Source organism: Psammomys obesus, unplaced genomic scaffold (genome assembly GCF_907164565.1).
Source record: "Psammomys obesus unplaced genomic scaffold, mPsaObe1.curated_primary_1811, whole genome shotgun sequence".
NCBI lineage: Eukaryota > Metazoa > Chordata > Mammalia > Rodentia > Muridae > Psammomys > Psammomys obesus.
The window spans coordinates 11,139,671-11,148,551 of record NW_026596039.1 but is presented as its reverse complement, the minus strand read 5'-3'; the positions used below and the strand labels follow the sequence as shown (position 1 = coordinate 11,148,551).

Here is an 8,881-nt window from a genome sequence, read left to right as displayed (position 1 = left end):
TGTGTGTGTGTGTGTGTGTGTGTGTGTGTGTGTGTGTGTGTGTGTGTTTTGTATATGCTGGTGTTCATGGCCATGCACACAGGTTCATAGGCCAAAAGAAGATGCTTTGAGGGATCTTGCTCTATTGTGCTCTGCCTTATTCCCTAGAGATGGAATTTCTTACAAGCAAAGGCTGGCACCAAGAGCCACCCTCCTGTCTCTGCCCTCCCCTATGCTGATGGGATAACACAAGCACCTGACCATGCCCAGCTCTCTACACAACAGCTAGAATTCAAACTAAGATCCCCCCACTTGGACAACAAGTGCTCATCCACTGAGCATCTCCTCAGCCCTTTTCTCTCAGCCCTTAAATTTTAAAATGGCCTTTTCCAGAGTGCACACCACACCACAAATCTCTGTCAATTAGGAAGGATCAAACGCAAGGTAGCAGGTGAAGAACTTGGGATGCTATGGGGGAAAATGGGACCATGTGAAGCCATCAACAGGAAGACTGACATCTCCTTATGGCTTGTGTGGGGTGGTATGGGAGCTCAGCAGTGCCTAATTCAAAGGGGTGACAAAGGAATTCAAGACCCTTTCCCTTGGGATGAGCAAGCATTCCTGACAGGTGCCTGCCAAATAATTTTGGTAAGGATATATGTGGAACATAAGAAAGAAGCATAAGCTTGAATCTGTGGAAGTTTAGGAACATAATTTCAGAGATGTAAAATCAGCTTCTGAATAAGGGGGAAAGGTAGTTCTCAGTAACAGCCTCTACAGTGGGCACCCCGAGATTACTAAACAAGGGTCTTTCCAATGCCTTTCGTCTGTTACCTGTAGTCATCATCACCAAACACTGTTATCACTGACATCCAACTCACACAGAAACCCAGGTCAAGAGAGATTAATCAGTCTGCCTCTCATCACATAGCCAGAAAGTGTCAGGGTTAGAACCGGACTCCAAGCCTTTGAGGTCAGAGTCCACAGGCGTACCTGCCATCCTAGGTTCCTTTAAAGGGTTAAATAAGGAGCAAAACATTGGTACACATTATTCAGAAAACACACGGCGAGATTCAACAACAGGCCAGAAACTGTCTAGTTTTTTCCAAGGTAAATATAATTTTTCCATCAGTTTAATGGAACCTCTGATGCTGAATCCTGGGGGAGTTCTGTATTAAGAAGCATATTGGTTCCCTTCTTTTTGTTCCCGAAGAAACTCATGTGCAGGTTAGATGTTCTGATCAACAATACTCAGGCCTCTCCTGTCTTTGCCCCAGTATTGGTTGGATCTCAGGACTGAGCACTCTCTCCTGTCTATTTAGCCAGGAAGCTGAGGAGTGAAGACTAGCTATCATTCAGCACAGGTGTCGAAGAAAGCAACAACAGCCTAGATGTTAACAGAAGTTTGCTTTTCATTCTTTGGACAGATTGAGTCACTCAAGTGTGGGAAAGAAGGCTGGTCACTGAGCGCCAATCCAGTGTAAAAGATGCCCTAGTCACACCTTCCCCTTGTTCCTCCTTCCAAATTAGAGGACTCATATAACCATTCTGACCTCCATTCTGCCCCTGCCTCCTGCACCTAGGACTCCATCGATCACTCAGGGACATTCCTAGTGCACTGCAGCCAAAGAAGCTCAGATCCAGGGTGGAGCGACACTTCTCAGCTAGTCCACATACTTAAGAATGCCACATCCTCTCCTTTCACGGTATCATTGTAAAATTTAGCAGCACGTTGTCTATTAAAGAAGATATATGCAGACTGAAGAGATGGCTCAGTAGCTAAGAACACTCACTGTGCAAGCATAGGGACCTGAGTTCATATCTCCAGTGCCCACATAAAATTCAATCATATCCATGTGTACTTAACGCCAGCACGGGAGTGATGGAGGAGGACACCAGCCAGTCGACATGAAAAGGAAAAGCTCTAGCTTCAATGAGGGGCCCTGTTTTGAGAGAATTAGGTAGAAAGTGATAAATCAGGGCACCCACAGCCTCTGCACATGTGCAAGGGCACAGGAACAAACACACATTTCTCTTTCCCTCTCCCCATCCGCCACACATGAAAGAAATAAAAGAAGACTAAACCCCCGCCTCCCCAGTCTTCTCCCTTTCTCATTATTTATGCTACTTACGTAAGTCAGCAAGGCCTATTATTTAACCATCACACAGTCTGGCTTTGCATCTCCACCCCACACACACTTTAGCTATATGACCTTGTATGAGCCACTTACTTCTCTAGGGCCATTTTGCCATATGTGGATAATGAAAGCACCCATATCCAGAGTTGTTACACGATGGTGAGTTGAGATGGAAAACACGTGTCAAGTGATGAGCACAGTGCCCTGTGCACAGACAGTGAGTGCTAAATGTTGGCTGCTGTAATGTTGAGGCCAGCAATGAGGCTGGGATGGTGGTGGTAAGCAGACCCACATGTCATAAGCAGACATTCCAAGGAAGCTGTCATGAGCCAGGATCTTTCTCAGACCAAGGGTTCCCAGGGAACCGCTCGTGATGTTGCTGCCTGGGGTAACAGGAAGGAACTGAGGCAATTATACAGTATGCAACAGAAATGATTTCATTTCTAATGCCTTTCTCCTGCTGGGCCACTTAGACCCAAACAATAACAACAAGGCGGAACTGGGAACAAGCAAGGCAGGCACTTTCTGGAGGAGCTTGGTGATGAATAGATGGGGCCCCAGGACTCATTTTTGTCTCTCAGACATCTACAGCAGAGAGTTCCCTGGAGCCACAGCTGCAGTTCTGTGCTGATAGGCAGTGCCTTGGGCCACTGGAGACTAATGCCTCTCCATGGGAACAAGCTGACATCATTCCAGGGCTCCGGGGAAGTCAGGGGTCCTCCCTTCTCTCCCTTCTCTCCTTTCTCTCTGGGCAGAGAGCAGACTTCCCATTTTGTCTCCTGGGAAAAGTGGAAATCCTTGCAGGTGACCTAAGATTATGACATAATTGCTTGTGTTCAGTGCACTCTTAATGTCACCTTGTTCTGGGAGCCCCTGCAAATGATTTTCCTCTGCTCCTACCTTTAAACACACACACACACACACACACACACACACACACACACACACTGACACATAATCTCCAAAATGCTCCAATCAACTTAACTTTCAGGTCTCTTAGTTTGGGGCATTGCAGAAATACAGCCTCTTCTATCCAAGAGAGACAGGGAGTCCCCAGGCTCCAGTGACTCATTTCTGGCTCCTCCTTGTACACTGGAGCAAACAGGAGCCTGGGCTCCTCTGAAGAAGAACACCTTCGTGCCTCCTAGGGAGAGAATAGAGCACTCTCTCCCATGGGAAGCTTGTCTGCCATGGGTGTCAATTTAACCCATTTGTCAGATTGAGGTAAAGGGGAAAAATGAGGCAAAGCCCCTGTTTTCCAAAAGGCAAGTTTCTCTTTCTCTGGACTCATCTGTAAACCAAGTGGCCAAGTCTTGGTTTTATGTCCCTCCATCACCACATATTGACACTGTAATGAAGGTATTTTTCAAGTCTATGCATTTAGATAATATGATTCAATTATACTTTTAAGTAAAAAAAAAATCTTCAGTTAGACTGATGATGGGAAAAAGCGAGAGGCAGGGAATTTTAGCCCTGGACTCCAGCATTCTTAGAGGTCCTCTTAGAGTGATAGCATTAGCCTCACTACCCAAAAGTGGTGAATAAATAGCTTCCACATACCCAGTCTCTTCATAAATTATCATGGAAATCTTGGGGATGCATAGGCTCCAAAACAAGCCATAGCATCCTGCCTTGGGCCACAAGATGCCTTTTGTGGATTATAGGAAAAGAACATGAGACTAGAATTCCTCCAATTAAGTAGAAACACAGGCACAGAGGAGAGCTCCTGGTGAGAAGCTGAGCCAAGCTGTTTCTTTTCTAGTGTCCATGGTTTTGACACATTTCTTATATGACCAGGAGTGTCCCTGTCAAGCAGAGCACCTGGTAGGATTGAGACACTTTGGTCAACACGTCGAATCAGAGAGTCCAGGAACTGGGAACCTGACACTACTCTTTTGGGAGAGAGTAATAAGAGGAGACTCAGTATTAGGGGGCAGTTGTCTTGTTTTGGAACAAGGTCATCTAGGATGACCTCCAAGGAATCCAAAGAACCTAAGATTCTAAGGTCCTATTACCAAATATCTGAGAGAAATATGGATGACTGGGCCATATTCTAAGTTTTCTCCAAGACCTAAAACCTTAGGCGAAAGTGAGCAGTTGACACATGATTCTGGGAGTTTACAACTATGGCTTCCTAAAAATCACAGCTTGGATTCTCCATAACCTGTGAAGGTGAAAAAACACCTTTCTTGCTCAAGTTTTGTAGCTATTAACTATGAGAGACAGCCAGAGAGAGAGAGAGAGAGAGAGAGAGAGAGAGAGAGAGAGAGAGTAGGTGAGAAAATGAGTCTCTGGAGGAAGGAAGGTTGGCTCAAGGTTGTCTCATACATCATAATCTACCCATGTGTTCATGTATGTATGCATGTTTGCAGCACACATGCTACACACACACACACACACACACACACACACAGTATGACCTTCACAGCCATGCTTTGTAGTATCTGAGTGCAGCTTTCACTAGCATGGGAGACGAAGACAACACTCTCCAAGAGAGTCCATGTGTCTTTCCCTTTGTCCTTGTTTCTCAGAGAACAGTGACATGAGACCTATTTGGCCTCAGCAGATTGATATTTAAAGCAATATTTAAATATTTAAAGCTCCCCCTCCCCTGCTCCCCCTGGTATCAGAGGAAAAGCTGAGTTTCTCTCACATCGAGGTTCTTCTAAAGTATTCTCAAGATTACATTTGCATGTTATAGACAGAAATAATCCAACTTGGAAGGTAGAGGACCTTCTAGTTTATGGAGCAAAGAATCAACAGTGGAGTTAGGGGGTCATTGCCAAGAGAGCATGAGTGGCTACCAGCCTTGGGAAGCATGACGTGCTACTAGGCTGAACTAATCTTGTCTTGGCATTTCAAGAGCAGTTGTGCTAGCAGAAAAGACCATCACTCACAAAATGAGGTGGGAAGGAGGCACACATTAAGCTGGCTTTCAGAGAAGATAGTATTTACACAAGGCTATCTGCATCCATATTGCTGAGTCTTAGAGAGAGGAAATTGCATTGCACCTTTGGTCCCAGTAAAGGGACTAAATCAGGTGGATGGTTCTTCCACCCCAGACCCGTATTTGAAGAATTTAACATGATTAACTTTAGTAGACAATGTGATAAATGAGAGACTTTAATTTGTATCCATTAAAAATGTGCACAGACTCTCTTGGAAGCCTGAGTTTCATAAGAGGTGACTTCTCCAAATCATAACTATAGATTTGGTAAAACATAACATCATGGGCCTCGACTTTAGATTCTAATTCAGCACTTTATTTGGTAAAGAAGTAAAAATATGCATTTTAACCAGCTTTCTGGGTGATTCAGGTGCAGAGGCATCTTTGCAACCCCTTAGGGAAATGCTGCCTAGGACCTCGACAGCAGACCACAGTCTTCACTTTCCAGTCAAGGAAGGTTGATGGAACTCAGAGCATTCTTTAGAAGACCAAAGCTGAGAAATACCGGTAATGTATCTCAATAGTGGAGCAGTTGCTTAGTGCATACAAGACCCTGGGATTGATTCCCCAGCTCTACAAACAAGCAAGAGGACCACAGCCAGGAGGTCCCCCTTATTTCTGGGTCTAACCCTCCCAAATATCTTCCCTATTCCACACTTGGTTTCAGAGATTTTATCAAAGCCCCAAGAAAACAGTTTAGCTGTGCATTTGTAAACATGAAACAGCAAAGTGGAAAGATGAGACCCAGCAAATCAGCTTCCCGATTCTCTTGAAATTGGTTGCATTCACTTAGGCCGCTCTCTGCCCACCCTCATCAAACAACAGCACAGGGAAAGATGAAAAGACTGCTTTCTCAAGTAGCCCCAATGCTGCAGGATGAATCAAGCATAAGCACAGTATTTGCATCTGAAGCACGGTTGGGGGAAAACACTGAACATCTAGTTCCAAGGAGAGAACCAAGAATTGGCTTAAAAGATTTGTATCCTGGTCAGAATCCATAGATTTTTTTTAGTGTGCCTGAAGGACCCTGGAAGGGAGTCTACAAACTGGCTTGCGCCTCATCCAGCCTGAGCCCCAGAACAGAAAGCAGCTGGGTGCCCAGTGAGGAAATGATGACTGCCAAAGCAGCTTCCCCGTTCCTGAGAACAAGGGCCTATCCCCAGGGAGTGACAGCACCATGCCTTGTGTCCATGGCAAAGCCTGTTGTGTAGATGGCAACGCACTCTCTTACCTCTGCTCCTCAAGAGGACCTCACAGGCTGCCCATTGCAAAAAGGGACGGAGAAGCGCTCTGCTTGACGCTGAGAGAAGCTTCTCGTCTCTGCATAGGGACTTAGTGAGGGCTCTTGATCCATCCCAAAGCTGGACAGTCACCCTCTGCCACTGTCCCCTGCCTCCACTGTCCCCTGCACTCCCAAGGAGAAATGGGTCTGAAATCTCCAGCCTTCTTCCAGACTGCTTGACAGAGAAGCTAACAGAGAACGGGGTTTCAGCACCGAGGACAGAGGAAAGCCTTTAGGTGGAAGGTTGCTCCAGGAAGCAGCCTCTCTGTCCAGCACCCTTTCAAAAGTCCCAGGATATCAAAAACAACCCTTCTTCCTTTGGGGTGGTGGGAAACTCTGGCGCGCACCTGAGGTCCTAGTCTTGGATACCAGGAGGACAGCGATTTACCAAAATTCTCGAAGGTCAGCCAGCCTCCGAAGCATTAAGATACACTCCCTGGTACCTAGGATAAGGACTCCCACCCGGACAGCGCAAAGGAAGCTAAGTAGAAAGAAGAGGGGATGGTGTCGCCAGGGGTGCAATCTGCCCGACTAAGGCTCAGTGGAAAGGGTACTCCGGGACAGGCGGCGCTAGAGTGGCCCGACAAACTTCTGTTCCCGGCCAGTCAGCTCTGGACGCTCCCTCTCCTCTCCCTGCGACTCTTGTAGAGGCCACGGACGGCTTGTCGCTCCATCCCGCCGGTTCTTACCTTCAAGCCATAGGAGGCCCGGGGGCAGAGACGGCGCCGGCTGCTCGAGGCTTCCGGCTCCCGCCGCATCCACGCACGGCCGCCCCTCCGGCAGCCGTCCGGGGCCGCCGGTCCCCTCCGCGGGTCCCTCGGCTCCCGGCCCCGCCGCGCCGTTCAGATCCCCGGCGGGCAGCCGCTCGGCCGGCTCGGGCCCGCGGGGAGCAGTGGACGGGCCGCGGCGGGGCAGGGCGAGGTGGGCCGGGAGGGTGGGAGCGCAGCGCGGGGACCAGGCGCGGAGGCGGCCAGGCGGCGCTGCGTGCCAGAGGCGACCAGCTCCAGCACTGAGGCTGGACAGCTCCGCGGAGTCAGAGCGCGGCGAGCGCGGGAGGAGGGGGCGGGGCCGCCCTGGCCACGAGGCGCCCAGGAACCCCGCCCCTGGGACAGGCCCCACCCACCCAGGGCCCCAGCGCTATCTCTTGTACTATGGTACCTGGGGAAGAAACCCCAGAGAGCTGAGAGCTGAGTACTGAATAGCCTGAACTCCGGACCGCCCATCAGTGTCCCCCTACACTCATCAAGTAACATCTTGTTCTTCAAAACCTTCTCTGGCCCAGCATTCCCAACACCAGCCGGTAGATCCCTCCTTTGAGGATCAGGGACATAGGCTGGGCAAAGCCATGCATACCTATAGTACATCAAGTCTTTGAAGAAGAAACAGATTCTGGAAAGGTGTCCAGGGTCCAGGTACAGGCCTCAGGTCTGAAAACCACAGCGACTAGTCCTGCTGCTGTGCTTTCCCAGAGGAAGACCTGGGCAGATGGAAGTAATAAAGAAGGCCCTGGGAGCTCCAGCTCACCCTTGCCTCGGTGAGGTGTGTCCAGGCACCTGGAGGAGGAAGAGAAACACGATCTTCTTCAGCCCTGCTCAGGATCATTTCCCACCCGGGAAACCTATTCCCCTTTCCATCCTCTTTCTCTTGCATCCTTTTCAGCAGTTGGTGCTGTCTGTCATGTCTATGTTGGCCTCTTAGTCAGACTGAGAAGTCACAAGGGTCAATTCAGAGTAGAGACGTCCTAATACTGTGGCTTAAACAGGTCCTGTGGAGAACCAAAAAAGAGACCTCATGGAAACTGAGCACTGAAAAGCAATGCAAAGCCCCAAGGAGGTGGCACAGAATTCCAACCACAACAAAGGACTGTCTGCATACAGCAGGGAGTCAACCCTGCACAGCTAGAGTCATGCCACTTAGCCACAAAGAAGAACCCACATAATTCTAGAAAATCAGGACTGGGAAAACACCTTGATATTCAATTAATCCCTGTTTGGTTTAGAGGTGGATAGTGGGACCCAGGGCGAAGATGTGCCCTTCCAAACTCCACAGGGACTGAGCAGTGGAAAAGTCCCTGTGTGTGGCACATTTTCCTTAGGCCAACTATGGAGACATTTGGAGGAGGGGGAACTGAGTGACATTATATTCCAGTATGGCTGTCTATGAAGACAGTCAAAGGAGGGAAAACTCTGAGTGGGCATGATGTACCCTCCCTTGCCCCTGTTCATTATTCTATAAATATAGCCTTTTCCCTGCTCTCCTTTAGGCTTAGTAGAGAAGCATTAGGAGCACCAGAAACATTAGAGTTTTTCACATTTGCTTTTAAGGCACTCAAACATTACAGATATGGTTGGATCCCCGCTGGTTCCCTGTGTGCCCTTGGCATGTTCTTCTCAAGAAGTAACACACTTAAGGAGGGATTTGGTCCTTCTCAACCTCTGTGTAGTTTCACCCAGCCTGGAGTCCTGCCTCTGTCACTCACCAGCCATAGATGTTGCCTAAGTAGTTTAATCTCTCTGGGTCTCGGTGTTCACATCT

The 8,881-nt window shown here is 48.5% G+C and overlaps 1 protein-coding gene across 2 annotated transcripts in view; it reads right to left on the bottom strand.

The window, feature by feature from the left end:
* The window catches only part of Drd2 (dopamine receptor D2), a 62,624-nt gene extending 55,531 nt beyond the window's left edge, over window positions 1-7,093 (bottom strand). For both annotated transcript variants that reach the window (XM_055622006.1, XM_055622007.1), the window contains exon 1: window positions 7,036-7,093. The gene's annotated coding sequence lies outside the window, so the exon portion shown is untranslated. The remainder of the gene's footprint in view (window positions 1-7,035) is intronic.
* Between the last annotated feature and the right edge of the window lie 1,788 nt (window positions 7,094-8,881).